At 42.6% G+C, this 19,686-nt stretch overlaps 1 pseudogene; it reads left to right on the forward strand.

Moving 5' to 3' along the window:
• Positions 1-19,686, forward strand: part of LOC124673013 — a 65,055-nt pseudogene that overhangs the window by 25,838 nt on the left and 19,531 nt on the right.

The raw sequence follows: 19,686 nt of genomic DNA on the forward strand, positions 1-19,686 counted from the left end.
CTAATATAAACCTAAATTGACCCTAGACCTTGCCCAAGTAAAGAAAGATAAATAAAAGAAGAAAATAAGAAAATTGGAATATCACATACATGTGTTTATGGCCATTTTTGCAAATCTTTGAGCTAGACCTTTTGGAATGGTTTCAATGGTTTGGAAATGTTTCTAAACTAATAAGAATCACTTTGGAGTCAAGAAAAATCAAATCAAAAAGAGAGAAATCAAATATGGAGAAATTCCCATTTTTCACTCACATACACACTTAGCCAATTTTGCAAATCTTCAATCAAGGCCACTTTGGCTTGTGCCATTGGTTGTAAAACTCTTATATATCAATAACAAACACAAATGCATCAAAGAAACCAGAATCAAATAAAAGGAAAATTGCAAATGCAACTTACATATGATAATGGTCATATGGCCACTTTATAAAATCTTCACCACTTTACCCCCCTGGTTTTGACTTTTCTTAAACCAACCTTGGTCAACCTTTGCCATGTCATCCAAGACCTTGTCAAAGTGAAAAATTTGCTGTTGACCACCCATGCTGACTTTGACCAGGTTGACCAGAACAGAGCTGACAAGAGAGGACTTTGAAACAAAGTGAAGATGACCCCATTTTTGAAAACTTGCAAACCATCACCAAATTGAATACCACCACCACCATTCTATCACATTAGTTATATGTTTGAGGTTCACCAAAAAGAATTCCAAAATTTGACCAAAATGTTCTTGCGGCCATTTTCACAAACACCTGGCAGGCATCATTTCAGAATTTGCACACACCCTTTTACACATTGGTTTTTAGCCTCCACCACTTTAACTTTGTGATCATCACACCCTGGTACCTTCTCTGCATCAAACCTAGCTCATTTGCTCTGGTTAAAGTGAAACTATGATCACATTTCGTCCATGCCGTGTACCATGCCACACACACACACAAGCACTCCATCTCCATGGCCCTCCTCTCTCTCGAGCACCATGTCAGCGAGCATGCCTACACCTCCTTGAGCACGCCAGTACCCTCGTGGACTTAAATCTTGCACGCCATTGGCCAAACGATGCACGCCCAGACACGCCAGAAAACATGCCATGCACGCGGTGAGCGCGCACGGGCACGTCCTGGACGCGCCAGAGCACGCGCGCGTGCCGTCGCTCTCGTCCTCTCCTCCAGCCCTCCCTCTGCATCGAGCGTTGCCATCATCTCCTCTACCCCATAGACAACCTCGCTAGCTCGTGCAGGCACCGTCGCCGTCGCCATGATCGGAGTTTGCACGCCACGGTACTGCACGGTCGACGACCCCTCCTGCACGCCTCAGACCATCATTGGCCACGCCAGCACGCTCCCTAGCTTCACTGAGACGTCGCCTACACCACGCACGCCTCGCCTCGCCCCTTCGCGCCCTGGAGCGCCATGGACGCCGATGACCCTCCACGGCCCCTCGCAGCACTCGCGCAACTATAAATAGAGCCACCCCTGTGCCTCAAGCTCCACACCAAACTTGCTCCCCTTCTTCTCCTTGATCTCCTCGACTCACTCTCCCTCTCCAATTTGTACCATAGCCCGTCAATTGCTTGCTGGAGTCCGCGGCGGTGCTGAGGAAGAAGACGACGATTGACGCCTCCCCGAGCAACGCCGCCGGTACCAGTGCACTCCCCATCCTCGACAACCTCCTCCTACACCTCGCCAACCCCTCGCCGGAGCCCCAGCTCGCCGCCGACCCCTACCTCCGCCGCGGCAGCACGCCCTTCTCCCCGACGACGACAACGCACGACCGTCCGATCTCCATCTAATCGCACGGCTCAGGTTAGAAGATACCGCTTCGGCGTTTATCAGTCGCTGACCGCTGGGACCCATTGTCAGTTGGCCCGCAGCGCTAGGTGGGCTGGCCCAGTTCGTTTCCCTCGTTTTGGCCCATTCCCTTTCCCGCCTAAAGCCCAGAATTCAAATTCGTTTAATTCTTTTGTGGTTTAAATTCAATACTAGTGCCCACTTCAAATTTGAATAACTTTCAAACTACTACACCCAATTTTAGCAAACTGCATATCTCTGGAAAGCCCATGAAATTATCTATACCTTGCCACTGGTCCCAACTCCAAATTCGTAGTAGAATTAAAATGCTAAAAATAACAAGGCAGGGACTTTTGCAAATTGAAACTTTATTTAAATTTCAACCATAATTGATTTTGAGTTGATTCCAACTCTCATAAATCACAAATGTTGTCTTCTAATTGATTATGCAATAATCTAGCCAGGTTGTTTGTATGATCATGGACTAGATCAAAATATTGGCTATGTAGTCAATACTAGTCCATTTAAACCATATCAAATAGTTAGAGATTTAAATCTATGAGGTGTAGCACCTCATTTAAATCATGTTCTCAAGTGATATGAAGTAATGTGATGACCTCTACTGCTTAGGCTCATACTTGCTCACTTGTGGAATTTAAATCAATATAGTTTTTTAAATTGCAATGGTTATTTAAATCACATGAGATGATGAATCTCATTTAAATCACCTTTCTCAAATAATAAGTGTGGAGTGTTGACCTTGGTCAACAGGTGATCATCCCTGGTTCTTTGAGAAGATTAAATCTTAAGAAGATTCAATGAGAGGAAATTATTTCTCCAAACTAAAGAGAAACCCTAATCCACATTTTTCAATGAGAGGAAATTATTTTCCTAAAATTTAAATAAAGAAACCCTAGAATAATTTGTGAATAAATGTTAAGTAGTGATGCTAGATCATTTGAGTGAGCCATTAAGGCTAATTAAGAGTACTTAAGTATGGTTTGGTGATTGTATCCTCGTACTCGTTTATAGAAGCTAGTACCGGAGACTATCAAGAGGAGGAGGTATTCTACCAAGAGGAAGGAGAAGAGAACTTTGAGCACTACCCTAATCAAGGCAAGATAATATTCTTGCAAGCTATTACCAATGCAACTAGAATAATGCAAAGCTCTACAAGAGCAAGGCACCATTACTTTTACTTTATGCTTAATGCTCCTATCCCAAGTTTTTACTTTACAAGCTTTACTAAATTTTGTTTATCAAAGTACTATTTGATTCATGATTCACTTGGTCTAGATATAGAGTAGTACAAGAGTATCAAATTTAGCCTAAGTCAACAAAGCTAGTTAGCACCCCTCATGACTAGTTGCTAGTGCTAACAAATAAAATTGACTACTCTAGATGGGAACATGTGAAATGAAATGACTTTGAAAACCTTGGAATGATGAATCATTCTACGGAAAGATTTTGAAGGTGAATATGACTTGTGAATGACTTGGTGAATTTTACGAAAAACTGATGGTTGGGTTCGGATGCGATACCATTCCAATTTGAAAGTACCCCCACAATACCCAACATGGGTAAGGGCTTAACTAGAAATTTATGTGCTCTAGTATGCGTTCCCTCTAAACAAGCGTCATAGGGGTTATGCCGAGGCTGTCTCTGTTGAAAGTGAATTGATGTGAAATGACGTGAAATGCGGTGAATGTCCGGCCCAAGCCCTGTGCAGTTCCCAGGCTGACGGTTTGTCTTCACTGGGAGGCCAAGCTCATGGGGAGAGGTGCCTATACTAGGGTATGTAAGTGAAAGGTTATGGTTGGTAGTCCGCACACGGAGTGTGATAAATCGAGGCCGATTAACCCCGACGGATTATTGCAAATATTGTGGCACAAGTGTACGACCTCTCGCGAGTGTAGAACTATTCGAATAGCCATGTCCACGGTTACAGACGATTGGAAAGGCCATACTGTTCCGTCATCAGGCTCTTTTCAAAAATATGACATGTGACTTGTGACTTGAATTTGAAAGGTGAATGGTGACTTTGACGCGAATCACACCAGAGTTGTGGGGATGACACTAATGTTCCCACTTGAGTTAGTTAGCAAATGAAGGCTCTTTTACTAAATGCTTATGAAATAAAACTGGCTTTATGCAAATAAACCTAGAGCTTAGCCCCCCTTACTATAGTTGATAGTGCTTAAATTAGTATTAGTTTGCGAGTACTTTAAAGTATTCATGGTTTTGTCCCTGGCTATTCAAATGGCCAGACTATGAAGAGGAACAGCAGTACGCGGAAGATGGACAGCAGGACGTCTACGACAACTAGGACTACTCCTGACGTCAACAGTTGCCTGTGGAACAAATGGACCAAGACCGCTACTTCGCTTCCACTATATGTGTTTGGTATTTGGATCTCTAGATCCACTATGTTGTAAGACTGGATCATGTGATCCTTTGTTGTAAGACGATTATGGTATGTAATGAATGATGTGTTGTGATATCAATCTATTATGTCTCGCAAAAACAATATCCCTGGGATTGCGATGTATGGCATAATAGGCATCTGGACTTAAAAATCTGGGTGTTGACAAGTTGGTATCAGAGCCATTGTTTGACCTTAGGAGACCCTAGTTAGAATGGACGTCCTAAAAAATTTAGTTTCAAAAACAAATGAAGTGAATATTTCTGAAAACTTATTCTCACTCTTACCCTTGAGATCTTTTCCAAAATAAGAAACCCATGCTCTCCCTTTCTTTGTAATCCTACATAAAATCTTGCACACTTGATCACTTCACTAACTTCCTTATCCTAATTGCTCACAGATGGAATACCAATGTGAATCCTATCAGCTTGGCCATGGAGGAGACCTAATGTTCGAGAAGGATCTGGAGAAACTAGTAGAATATTTAGGACGCCTGTATCCCGAGTTCTTCGGAATACCCCTCAACCATCCATCGGGAGTACCACCACGGTGGGAAGTTACTACAGATCTGAGAGGAAAGCTGGGAGCCCCAATATGGGAAACCATCTAGTTTTCTGTAACGGGAAACACTTGGAAGGATGGGATAGCCAAAGCCATGCAGGAAGCAATTGCCCGTTTGTGCGGACAAAACGAGAACAAAATCAAGAACACCCGCTTTGTCTACTACCCAAGACATGATCCCATGGGAAGACCACTAACCATGCCACCACACCCGGAGATGAACTACTATGTCGCATGCCTAGACTTCCTGCTGCACAAGACCCGCAAGGAGTTGGACAACGCCCGCGCTGGTCGCTAAGCACACCACCCCTGAAGATAAAGAACCCACCATGGAAAGTAGTATCACTAGAGCACTATCGTAGGTGTGAGTTTGTATCAGGATTCCCTTGTATCGTAGAGCGATGAATGGTTCTTAAAACCAACGGTGTGTTAGCTTTGTAATGTGTGATGTCGAAACAATTTCTTTAATCCCGAAACTACCCCTAGCAACATCGAAACCTTAAATGTGTCACCCTACGGTTCGAGAATGTGCAGACATGACCGAGATGCCTCTCCGATCAATAATCATAAGCGGGACCTCGAGATCCGTAATGAATCCTACATATTCAATGATGAACAATGTGATCTAATGAACCATTAACATACGATACTGATTACCTTTGTCACGTGATACTTTACTTGTCTGAGGTTCGATCATCGGTATCTCCATACCTAGTTCAACCTCGTTTCCGACAAGTACTCTTTACTCGTACCGTGGTATGTCATCTCTTGTGACCTAGTCACATGCTTGCAAGCTAATTAGACGACATTCCATCGAGAGGGCCTAGAGTATATCTATCCATCATCGAGATGGACAAAATCCCACTCTTGATCCATATGCCTCAATGATACGTCTCCAACGTATCTATAATTTCTGATGTTCCATGCTAGTTTTATGACAATACCTACATGTTTTGTTCAAACTTTATATCGTTTTGACGCATTTTCCGGAACTAACCTATTGACGAGATGCCGAAGTGCCAGTTCCAGTTTTCTGCTGTTTTTGGTTTCAGAAATCCTAGTAAGGAAATATTCTCGGAATTGGACGAAATCAACGCCCAGTATCTTATAATTCCATGAAGCTTCCAGAACACCAGAGAGGGGCCAGAGGAGAGGCCCAGGGCCACCACACATGGTGGCGGCGCGGCCCAAGGGGGGGCGCCCCCCTGGTGTGTGGGTCCCCCAGACCCCTTCCGACTCTGACTCTTCGCCTATAAGATGCCTCGTGACCTAAATCTTCGATACGAAAAAACCACGATACGAGAAAAGTTCCACAGCCGCCGCCATCGCGAAGCCAAGATTTGGGGGACAGAAGTCTCTGTTCCGGCACGCCGCCGGGACAGGGAAGTGCCCCCGGAAGGCATCTCCATCGACACCACCGCCATGGCGCCATCTCCATCGACGCTGCTGCTCCCATGATGAGGAGGGAGTAGTTCTTCCCCGAGGTTAAGGGCTGTACCGATAGCTATGTGGTTAATCTCTCTCTGTACTCCAATACAATGATCTCATGAATTGCTTTGCATGATTGAGATCCATATGATGAGCTTTGTATCGCTATTAGTCTATGTGCTACTCATGTGATGTTATTAAAGTAGTCTATTCCTCCTGCATGGTGTAATGGTGACAGTGTGTGCATCGTGTAGTTCTTGTCGTAGGCTATGATCATAATCTCTTGTAGGTTATGGAGTTAATTATCACTATGATAGTATTGATGTGATCTATTCCCCCTTTCATAGTGTAATGGTGACGAGTGTGTATGCTATGTTAGTTCTCGGTTTATTTTGCAAAGATCTATTATGCTCTAAGGTTACTTAAATATGAATGCTTGAATGTTGTGGCGCTTGTTAACTCCGGCTTGAGGGAGCTCTTGTAGCCCTACACAATGAATGGTGTTTTTCATCCAACAAAAGAGTGTATGTAGCACAAATGAGGAAAAGTTATTTACTTATTATGTGATCAATGTTGAGAGTGTCCACTAGTGAAAGTATGATCCCTAGGCCTTGTTTCCAATACTGCAAACACCGCTTACTTACTGTTCTACTGCATGTTTACTTGCTGCAATATTTACTTCATATCGCAATTACCATCTACCACCATTTATACCACCTGTGTTTTAATATCTCTTCGCCGAACTAGTGCGCCTATACATCTGACAAGTGTATTAGGTGTGTTGGGGACACATGAGACTTCTTGTATCTTAATTGCAGGGTTGCTTGAGAGGACTATCTTTGACCTCTACCTCCCTAAGTTCGTTAAACCTTGGGTGATTCACTTAAGGGAAACTTGCTGCTGTTCTACAAACCTTTGCTCTTGGAGGCCCAACACTGTCTACAAGAATAGAAGCACACGTAGACATCAAGCTATTTTCTGGCGCCGTTGCCGGGGAGGTAAGGTAAAAGGTATTCACATCCTCCGACTACTAAGTTATTTCTTAGCATTGTTGCCGGTGTGTGAGTGCTCGAAACTATCTCCTTTAGACTCTGCAGTTGCGAATTTTTGTTTCTTGTTTTTATTTTCACTAGTTAGGCTTAATGGAAAACAACAACAAAATTAGAGATCTTTATGAACTTTATCTTGAATTAGGACATGATGTGTTTGAAGAGAAAATTAAAAAACCCATGGAACTTTGTTTACAAAATAGTTGTAGCAATGTTATTAGCATGAACTATCTGGACACTATTGTTGCTAATGCCATGGAAGAATTTAAGCTTGGGGAGGTCGGTTTTGATGAAGATGATATTTTTAGTCCCCCAAGTTTTGAGGAGAAAATTTACTTTGATGATACTTTACCTCCTATTTATGATAATTATCATGATAGTGGTATTTTGGTGCCACCTACTATGGAGGATAGAGGTTATTATGATTATACCATACCTGCAATTTATGATGATTACAATAATGGCTATGGTAGTTTTACTCCCACTTTTACTAATAAAATTGATTATGCTTATGTGGAGAGTAATAATTTTATGCATGTGGCTCATGATAAGAATGTTGTATGTGATAGTTATATTGTTGAGTTTGTTCATGATGCTACTGAAAGTTATCATGAGAGAGGGAAACATGGTTATATGCATCTTAATAATATTAAGTTTCCCCTCTTTATGTTGAGAATCTTGAAATTGCGCTTGTGTTGCTTTTCTATGCTTACCACTTTGTTCTTCATGAATTTATTTGTGTATAAGATTCCTTTTCATAGGAAGTGGGTTAGGCTTAAATGTGTTTTTAATTTGCTTCTTGATGCTCTCTTTTGCTTCAAATCTTATTTCTTGCGAGAGTATCATTAAAATTACTGAGCCCATCTTAATGGCTATAAAGAAAGCACTTCTTGGGAGATAACCCATGTGTTTATTTTACTACTGTTTTGTTGAGTCTTGGAAGTTGTTACTACTGTAGCAACCTCTCCTTATCATGTTTTTTGTGCCAAGTAAAGTCTCTATGGTAAAGTTGATGCTATATTTGGATTGTTGCGCACAAACAGATTTGCTGTCTGTCACGAATTTGCGCAGAACTCTCTGTAAAAAAATCAAAACAATCTGCCAATATACGTGCGTGATCCTCAGATATGTACGCAACTTTCATTAGTTTTGAGTTTTTCCGTTTGAGCAAGTTAAGTGCCTCTGGGAAATTCGTCTTTACGGACTGTTCTGTTTTGACAGATTCTGCCTCTTATTTCGCATTGCCGCTTTTGCTATGTTGAATGGGTTTCTTTGTTCCATTAACTTTCATCAGCTTTGTGCAATGTCCAGAAGTGTTAAGAATGATTGTGTCACCTCTGAACATGTGAATTTTTATTATGCACTAACCCTCTAATGAGTTTGCTTTAAGTTTGGTGTGGAGGAAGTTTTCAAGGGTCAAGAGAAGAGGGTGATATACTATGATCAAGGAGAGTGAAAAGTCTAAGCTTGGGGATGCCCCGGTGGTTCATCCCTTCATATTTTAAGAAGACTCAAGCATCTAAGCTTGGGGATGCCCAAGGCATCCCCTTCTTTATCGACAACTTATCAGGTCACTTCTAGTGAAACTATATTTTTATTCCGCCACATCTTATGTACTTTAGTTGGAGCGTCTGTGTGCTTTTATTTTCGTTTTGTTATTTTCATTCTCTGAATAAATTCATGCTCGTGTGGGAGAGAGACACGCTCCGCTTTTTCATATGGAACACTAGTGTTCTTAGTTGTGCTTTAATGTTCATGGCGAAGGCTCAAATTGCTTCGTTGGTTGTTATTTTGTTGGAATCAGAAAATGCTTCATATGGTTTGGAATAACTTGATACTTGGCAATTGTTTTGAGCTCTCATAGATCATGTTTAAGCTCTTGCATCATGTAGTTTAATCTATTAGTGGAGAACTACCGAAGAGATTGTTAAAATTTGGTTTTGATGATTGGTCTCTCTAAGTCTAGATATTTTCTGGTAAAGTGTTTGAACAACAAGGAAGTCAGTGTAGAGTCTTATAATGCTTGCAATATGTTCTTGTGTAAGTTTTGCTGTACCTGTTCATACTTGTGTTTGCTTCAAACAACCTTGCTAGCCCAAAGCCTTGTACTGAGAGGAAATGCTTCTCGTGCATCCAAACACCTTGACCCAAAACCCATGCCATTTGTGTCCACCATATCTACCTATTATGTGGTATTTTTCTGCCATTCCAAAGTAAATTACTTGAGTTCTACCTTTAAAATTTCATTCCTTTATCTTTGCAATATATAGCTCATGGGACAAATAGCTTAAAAACTATTGTGGTGATGAATATGTAGTTATGTGTCTTAGTTCTTATAAGTTGCTTGTTGAGCGGTAACCATGTTTCTGGGGACGCCATCAACTTTTTTACTTTTGTTGGATATCATGTGAGATGCTATGCATGTTCGTCTTGTCTGAAGTAAGGGTGATTTTCATGATCAAATGGTTTGAGTATGCATATTGTTAGAGAAGAACATTGGGCCGCTAACCAAAGCCATGTATCATGGTGGAAGTTTTCAGTTTGGACATACAACCTCAATCTCTTATGAGAATATTATCTGTTGTTGAATGCTTATGCATTAAAAGAGGAGTCCATTATATGTTGTCTATGTTGTCCCGGTATGGATGTCCTAACTTGAGATCCGTTAAAAACAAGGAATCAAATGCAATTGATCTCCTAGGACCTTTGTACAGGCGGCATAGAGGTACCCCTTTGTGACACTTGGTTGAAACATATGTTATGCAATGATAATCCGTGTTAATCCAAGCTAATTAGGACAAGGTGCAAGCACTATTGGTACTCTATGCATGAGGCTTGCAACTTGTAGGAAGTATTATGCATAGCACATATGAATTATTACTACCGTTGACAAAATTGTTTCTATGTTTTCAAAACAAAAGCTCTAGCACAAAAATAGTAATCCATGCTTCCCTCTGCGAAGGGCCATTCTTTTACTTTATGTTGAGTCAGTTTACCTACTTCTTTCTATCTTAGAAGCAAACACTTGTGTTAACTGTGTGCATTGATTCTTACATGTTTACTTATTGCACCTGTTATATTACTCTATGTTGACAATTATCCATGAGGTATACATGTTACAAGTTGAAAGCAATTGCTGAAACTTAATCATCCTTTGTGTTGCTTCAATGCATTCTACTAAGAATTTATTGCTTTATGAGTTAACTCTTATGCAAGACTTATTGATGCTTGTCTTGAAAGTACTATTCATGAAAAGTTTTGCTATATGATTCATTTGTTTAGTCATTATCTCGTTGTTAGCAATCTATTGCTTTGAATCACACCATTCATCTCATATGGTTTACAATAATGTTGATCAAGATTATGTTGGTAGCATGTCACTTCAGAAATTATTTGTTGTTATCGTTTACCTACTCGAGGGCGAGTAGGAACTAAGCTTGGGGATGCTTGATACGTCTCCAACGTATCTATAATTTCTGATGTTCCATGCTAGTTTTATGACAATAACTACATGTTTTGTTCACACTTTATATCGTTTTGACGCATTTTCCGGAACTAACCTATTGACGAGATGCCGAAGTGCCAGTTCCTGTTTTCTGCTGTTTTTGGTTTCAGAAATCCTAGTAAGGAAATATTCTCGGAATTGGACGAAATCAACGCCCAGTATCTTATAATTCCACGAAGCTTCCAGAACACCGGAGAGGGGCCAGAGGAGGGGCCCAGGGCCACCACACATGGTGGCGGTGCGGCCCAAGGGGGGGCGCCCCCCTGGTGTGTGGGTCCCCCAGACCCCTTCCGACTCTGACTCTTCGCCTATAAGATGCCTCGTGACCTAAATCTTCGATACGAAAAAACCACGATACGAGAAAAGTTCCACAGCCGCCGCCATCGCGAAGCCAAGATTTGGGGGACAGAAGTCTGCGTTCGGCACGCCGCCGGGACAGGGAAGTGCCCCGGAAGGCATCTCCATCGACACCACCGCCATGGCGCCATCTCCATCGACGCTGCTGCTCCCATGATGAGGAGGGAGTAGTTCTCCCCCGAGGTTAAGGGCTGTACCGATAGCTATGTGGTTAATCTCTCTCTGTACTCCAATACAATGATCTCATGAATTGCTTTGCATGATTGAGATCCATATGATGAGCTTTGTATCGCTATTAGTCTATGTGCTACTCATGTGATGTTATTAAAGTAGTCTATTCCTCCCTTCATGGTGTAATGGTGACAGTGTGTGCATCGTGTAGTTCTTGTCGTAGGCTATGATCATAATCTCTTGTAGGTTATGGAGTTAATTATCACTATGATAGTATTGATGTGATCTATTCCCCCTTTCATAGTGTAATGGTGACAGTGTGTATGCTATGTTAGTTCTCGGTTTATTTTGCAAAGATCTATTATGCTCTAAGGTTACTTAAATATGAATGCTGAATGTTGTGGCGCTTGTTAACTCCGGCTTGAGGGAGCTCTTGTAGCCCTACACAATGAATGGTGTTTGTCATCCAACAAAAGAGTGTATGTAGCACAAATGAGGAAAAGTTATTTACTTATTATGTGATCAATGTTGAGAGTGTGCACTAGTGAAAGTATGATCCTGTTATCACCCGATTTTGGCCAAATCAGGAGATGGGCCGTAAGTGAAGATGGGCTTTGAAGGTTACACGTGGAGCGTCTTTGAAGCGGCCTCGCGCGAAGAGTTTGGGCTTAACTGCCTATGTATCTGTAATATATTAGATCGTATCGTGTTTAGAATTAACAGATAGAGTTTGGCCCGTGCACGGTTAGGTGCACGCCTCAATTAGAAAGTCCCTTGGACTATAAATATGTATCTAGGGTTATCGGAAAAGAAGGACAATCACGTTCACAACAAACACAAATCAGGCGCATCGCCACCCCTTCCTTCGAGGGTTTCTTCGGGTAAGCACCATGCTGCCTAGATCGCATCTCGCGATCTAGAGCGATATACGTTTATTCGTCTACCTTGTACTTGCTCGTCTCTGAAGCGTTGTTGATGGCGAGCAGTACTACTTATCTTTAGGTGTTTAGGGGCTTGCATTGATGCTTTCTCGTGCATATCTGCGTGGCAATGCCGTCCCTTGACACCTAGCTGCCCTTACACCTGTCCAGGTGTAAGGGCAGCATCTTGCTTGTTCGTTACTTAGTAGATCCGATCCGTTATAGTTGCTCCTTGCTCTGCAAGGATTAGTTTAATATCTGCATAGTTAGGCCTTATGTCGGGGTCGGATGATCCGGTAGTGCGTTAGGTGTTGTTTACCGTTCCTACAAGGGATGTTCCGGGAATTGACGTTATGTTGGTTTTTAGGCCTCTTGTAGGGGTAGTTTTCATCATCTTCCGTATCTGCTAGGCCCGACCACGCGTAGGACGTTCCGGTTATGCGGTGAAAACCCTAAACTGTCGTGGATCGTTTTAGCTTTGTTTTGATCAAGCAGGATCCACATGCCATTGCAAATCCAACATGAACCATGGGGCGATCGGCTTTTTGAGCCGATCCACAGGGAAACCTGAGAGCCGATAGGGCTCGTATTTGATGTTTACGTGTCTACCATGCAGGAACAATGGAAGCAATCTAACACCTTCCTGATCGGGTCTAGGTCAGGTGGCACGCCCTAGCAACCGCCAGGACGTGGCTGGAAGATTTGCGGGACGACGAGAGGTGCCAGGGTCCACTAAGCGGCCTTGGGAGCCTCCCGGCTCTTCGTGTTGCTTAACCATTGCCCGTCGGTGGGTTTTGGAGGGTAACAGATCCCTAGGCTTTGTTTCCAATACTGCAAACACCGCTTATTTACTGTTCTACTGCATGTTTACTTGCTGCAATATTTACTTCATATCGCAATGACCATCTACCACCATTTATACCACTTGTGTTTTAATATCTCTTCGCTGAACTAGTGCGCCTATACATCTGACAAGTGTATTAGGTGTGTTGAGGACACAAGAGACTTCTTGTATCTTAATTGCAGGGTTGCTTGAGAGGACTATCTTTGACCTCTACCTCCCTGAGTTCGATAAACCTTGGGTGATTCACTTAAGGGAAACTTGCTGCTGTTCTACAAACCTCTGCTCTTGGAGGCCCAACACTGTCTACAAGAATAGAAGCACACGTAGACATCAAGCTATATGTGTGGTGGCCCTGGGCCTCTCCTCTGGCCCCTCTTCGGTGTTCTGGAAGCTTCGTGGAATTATAAGATACTGGGCGTTGATTTCGTCCAATTCCGAGAATATTTCCTTACTAGGATTTCTGAAACCAAAAACAGCAGAAAACGAGAACTGGCACTTCGGCATCTCGTCAATAGGTTAGTTCCGGAAAATGCGTCAAAACGATATAAAGTGTGAACAAAACATGTAGGTATTGTCATAAAACTAGCATGGAACATCAGAAATTATAGATACGTTGGAGACGTATCACTCAACTCACACTTTCCGAATACATAATCCCATCTTTATAACCACCCATTTACGCAATGGCGTTTGATGTAATCAAAGCATCCTTCCGGTGTAAGTGATTTACATGATCTCATGGTCGAAGGACTAGGTAACTATGTATTGAAAGCTTATAGCAAGTTGAACTTAATGACTTGATCTCATGCTTGATACGCGTGATGCACACGTCCGTTGGGAACCCCAAGAGGAAGGTGTGATGCGCACAGCAGCAAGTTTTCCCTCAGAAAGAAACCAAGGTTATCGAACCAGTAGGAGTCAAGGAACATGTGAAGGTTGTTGGTGGAGGAGTGTAGTGCGGCTCAACACCAGTGAAACCGGCGCCAACATGGAACCTGCACAACACAATCAAGATACTTTGCCCCAACGTAACAGTGAGGTTGTCAATCTCACCGGCTTGCCGAAAACAAAGGATTAAATGTATTGTGTGGAAGATGATGTTTGTTTGCAAAGAACAGTAGAGAACAATGATTGCGATAGATTGTATTCAGATGTAAAAGAATGGACCGGGGTCCACAGTTCACTAGTGGTGTCTCTCCAATAAGATAAATAACATGCTGGGTGAACAAATTACAGGTGGGCAATTGACAAATAAAGATTCAATACATATCATGATGATCACTATGAGATTTAATCGGGGCATTACGACAAAGTACATAGACCGCTATCCCAGCATGCATCTATGCCTAAATAATCCACCTTCAGGTTAGCATCCGCACCCCTTCCAGTATTAAGTTGTAAACAACAGACAATTGCATTAAGTATGGTGCGTAATGTAATCAACACAAATATCCTTAGACAAAGCATTGATGTTTTATCCCTAGTAGCAACATCACATCCACAACCTTAGAACTTTCATCGTCATCGTCCCGCATTCAATGGAGGCATGAACCCACTATCGAGCATAAATACTCCCTCTTGGAGTTACAAGTATCAACTTGGCCGAGCCTCTACTAGCAACGGAGAGCATGCAAGAACATAAACAACACATATATGATAGATTGATAATCAACTTGACATAATATTCTATATTCATCGGATCCCACCAAACACAACATGTAGCATTACAAATAGATGATCTTGATCATGTTAGGCAGCTCACAAGATCTAAACATGATAGCACAAGAGGAGAAGACAACCATCTAGATACTGCTATGGACCCATAGTCCAAGGATGAACTACTCACGCATCAATCCGGAGGCGGGCATGATGATGTAGAGCCCTCCGGTGATGATTCCCCTCTCCGGAAGGGTGCCTGAGGCGATCTCCTGAATCCCCCGAGATGGGATTGGCGGCGGCGGCGTCTCTGGAAGGTTTTCCGTATCGTGGCTCTCGGTACAGGGGTATTCGCGACGAAGGCTATAAGTAGGCGGAAGGGTAGGTCAGGAGGGGGCACAGGGGCCCCACCCCATAGGCCGGCGCGGCCAAGGGCCAGGCCGCGCCGCCCTATGTTTACGGCCCCCCGTGGCCCCACTTCGTATCCTCTCCGGTCTTCTGGAAGCTTCGTGGAAAAATAAGACCCTGGGCGTTGATTTCGTCCAATTCCGAGAATATTTCCTTTGTAGGATTTCTGAAACCAAAAACAGCGAGAAACAAGACAATCGGCGCTTCGGCATCTTGTTAATAGGTTAGTGCCAGAAAATGCATAATAATGATGTGAAGTATGTATAAAACATGTGAGTATTGTCATAAAAGTAGCATGGAACATAAGAAATTATAGATACGTTTGGGACGTATCAATGCTACGCTTATTTGGGTGTGTGTCCATTATATCATTCATCCAATGACATAACCTTGTTATTAACAACATCCAATGTTCATGATCGCGAAACCATGATCATCTGTTAGTCAACAAGCTAGTTATACAAGAGGCTTACTAGGGACTTCTTGTTGTTTACATAACACACATGTATCAATATTTCGGTTAATACAATTATAGCATGGTATGCAAACATTTATCATAAACACAAAGATATAATAATAACCATTTTATTATTGCCTCTTGGGCATATCTCCAACATCTGCCCCTCTCTCTCTCATCTGTTCTTCCTCCTTGCTCGCCACTGGATGCCATGGCATCTAGGGTGATGCGCTGCTGCTGCTCCTGCTCCTATGTGCTGTGTGCTGCTGCTATGGCTGCTGCTGTGTGTTGTGCTACTGATGTCTACTCACGCTTCTTTTTCTGTAGACAGTGTTGGGCCTCCAAGAGCAGAGGTTTGTAGAACAGCAGCAAGTTTTTCCCTTAAGTGGATCACCCAAGGTTTATCGAACTCAGGGAGGAAGAGGTCAAAGATATCCCTCTCAAGCAACCCTGCAATCACGATACAAGAAGTCTCTTGTGTCCCGAACACACCTAATACACTTGTCAGATGTATAGGTGCAATAGTTCGGCGAAGAGATAGTGAAATACAAGTATTATGGATGTATATGAGTGGTAATAGCAATCTGAATAAAATATGGCAGCGAGTAAACATGCAACAGAACAGTAAATAAACGGAGATTCAATGTTTGGGAACAAGGCCTAGGGATCATACTTTCACTAGTGGACACTCTCAACATTGATCAGATAATAAATAATAACCTCTCTCATTTGTGCTACATACACTCTTTTGTTGGATGACAAACACCATTCGTTGTGTAGGGCTACAAGAGCTCCCTCAAGCCGGAGTTAACAAGCGCCACAACATTCAGCATTCTTATTTAGGTAACCTTAGAGCATAATAGATCTTTGCAAAATAGCCCGAGTACTAACATAGCATACACACTGTCACCATTACACTATGAAGGGGGGATAGATCACATCAATACTATCATAGCGATAATTAACTCCATAACCTACAAGAGATTATGATCATAATCTACGACAAGAACCACACGATGCACACACTCGTCACCTTTACACCATGCAGGAGGAATAGACTACTTTAATAACATCACATGAGTAGCACATAGACTAGTAGCGATACAAAGCTCATCATATGGATCTCAATTATGCAAAGCAATTCATGAGATCATTGTATTAGAGTACAGAGAGAGAGAGAGATTAACCACATAGCTACCGGTACAGCCCTCAGCCCCGGGGGAGAACTACTCCCTCCACATCATGGGAGACAGCGATGGCGGTGAAGATGGCGGTGGTGTCGATGGAGATGGCTCCAGGGGTAATTCCCCGTCCCGGCAGGGTGCCGGAATAGAGACTTCTGTCCCCCAAATTGGAGTTTCGTGATGGCGGCGGCGCCTGGATGTTTTCTGGAGTTTCGTCAATCTGTCTCCTGTTTTTAGGTCACGAGGGACTAAATAGGCGAAGAGGCGGCGCGAGGGGGTGCCAGAGGTGGGCTCACCACCCCTGGGCGCCCCCCTTGGCCGCGCCGCCAGGTGGTGTGGGGCCCCCTGGCACCTCTCCGGTCCCCCTTCGGTGTCCTGGTCCGTCTCGGTGAATTACGATGCTTGGTCTTCGTTTCATCGAATTCCGAGAATATTGCCCGAACTGCCTTTGTGGAACCAAAAACAACAAAAACAGGAACTGGCACTTCGGCATCTCGTTAATAGGCTAGTTCCGGAAAATGCATCAAAACATCATAAAGTGTGATCAAAACATGTAAGTATTGTCATAAAACAAGCATGGAACATCAGAAATTATGGATACGTTGGAGACGTATCAGCTACCCCTGTGTGCTCCTGCTTATGCATCCTAGCTTGCCATGCTTTAGCTCTGTGGCCATGCCTGTGATTTTGCTCCCCTCTCTCTAGCCTATGCTTCTGTTCATGCTATTACTGCTGTTGTGGCTCTTGTGCAATTGCTCATGAGCATGCTGTGATGCTCATGGCTTGCCATGTTGCTCTAGCCACTGCTGCTGCTTCTAGGTTATCATGTGTATTCATATTTTCTGCCCCTGGCTTGATTACTGTGAGTAATGCTTGCTTTATGCAAGAGCCAGTGCCACTGGTGTGTTGCTCATTGAGCTCCGATTCATGGTAAAGCTCTGATGAGCTTGGTTGTTGGCTAGTTGTCTCCATTTATTGATGGTGTGCTTCTGGATACAATTATAAATGGTGAATTTATATATGTATATTTATCTGTTATGGCTTGCAGTGATTACTGCTTACTTCTGTGGCTTTGGATGATCCTGTGATCATCATGGCTTCATGTTGGCTTATATACTTGTATGAATTGACCTTTTATGCTGCTGTTACTTGTCTGTCAAGCTCCTCACCAAGTACTGGTGGTTGCTGTTGCTTGTGAAAGCATTACTGGTGGCTGGTTGATTGATTTGATTCCCCTGGTTGCATCTGTGTGGGCTTTTTCAATTACTTGTGCTTGTCAGTGAAGCTTTGCTTCCTATTTTTGACAAACAGACATGATCTACTGATGCAGTGCTGATTCCTGTGCATCCTGTGCAATATCTGGATGGAAACCAACATGTGTTGGCACCTCCTGTTATGCTTGAACTCCTTGGAGTGATGAGATATGCTTCTCTGGTTGGCTTTTATGTGTGGCTGGGTAGCTGTTGTGACCCTAGCAATGCTTGGCTTGCAAGTAATGGTTGCTCCTACCTTTTCTGTATGCTTCTATGCAATATTACTGGTAGTCATCCATGGGCTCCCAGTATAGTTGATGTTGAAATGAAAATGGACATAAGCATGTCCATATTCTGATGGTTTAGCTAGCTATAGGGTGCTAGGTGAGTCTAGCTGACTAGTTAGGGATCAAATCCATGCTGGATTTCTTTGGTCAGCTCAATGATAATTATGTTGACTTAACCAGTGTTCCCTTGGATGAATTCCTACTGGATTTTCCCTTATTTTGCTTGCACCATATGGTTGGGTGCCAAATGATGATACAAATAGGGTATCTCAACCCTATGGCTTGTGTGGCGTATGCATATGCTTGATTATTATGAGCAAAACAATGCTTGCTCATGATTCTTTGGTATACCTCACTTCAGCTCCTAGAAAATGTGTTGATGTCGTGGTTTTGCTTCTGGTTGATGGCTTAAGCTTGCCCTGCTCCTCCTGGCTAGCTTGTGACGATCTACTTCAACTTGTGCTTGCTCACAGTTAACAGTTCTTGGTGGAACTGTCTCTGGATATTGTGCTGGCTATGATGTTCTTGCTGTTCTTGTGTTCTTACCCTTTGGAGCTGCTGTCGATGAACAGCTAGGGTTTGCTTTTGAAAAGGTTTTATACCCCCTTCTCCTTGCTTCCTTGGTCGACAACACTGCCTGGTCACTTTGGTGACCCTCCCCTAGCCTGTGTGTGCTGTTGGGCATGCAACATGTCTTGTGAGCTGCTTGTGAGTTCCATGGTTGGAACTTGGGCTGCTGGTGGATCAGCTCGGCTTTGCCACTTGGCCTAATTTACTTTGCCACTTGAGTTCCTGTATTATCCACCAAATTTCCATTTCTTTGACTAACCTGCCAAGTGGCATTGCCACTTGGCCTAATTTACTTTTCTGTTTGTTGTGTTATATGCAGGGATCAAATGGATGATCAAGAATCTCTCAATGCCATGTTGATCAAGAAGTTCTTGAAGATTAGCTTATGTAGTTTTACCATTTGCAATTCTTTGTAATTTTCATTTTCTTTTTCATTTATTCAATTTCTGAAATGTGTTGTAATATTTATAATTCATATGGATATTGTAAATGACAATGTATCTTGTGTGATAATTAATAAAGCTCAAGTTTCTCTAATGAGCTTTTCATATTTGTTTCTATTCTTTTATATTCATAATTTTCCAAATTATATAGTTGTTTAATGAATTATCCATTATTTGAATTATAATATACCTAATTGAGGTTTGAATTTGAAATTCAAACCTAACTTGTTTGAATTCAATCATGCAACTTAAGTCTAAAGGTGGATTGTTCCCCTCTCTTCTCCAAAACCTAAATTAAGATAAGTGAGGTTCAAGTTTATCGCACTCTCGAAACCCTAACCCTATCTGGTGTCGAGAGAGAAACTTGCCCCTCTAAGATGCC

The sequence above is a fragment of the Lolium rigidum genome, chromosome 7 (assembly GCF_022539505.1).
Source record: "Lolium rigidum isolate FL_2022 chromosome 7, APGP_CSIRO_Lrig_0.1, whole genome shotgun sequence".
In the NCBI taxonomy this organism is placed as follows: Eukaryota; Viridiplantae; Streptophyta; class Magnoliopsida; order Poales; family Poaceae; genus Lolium; species Lolium rigidum.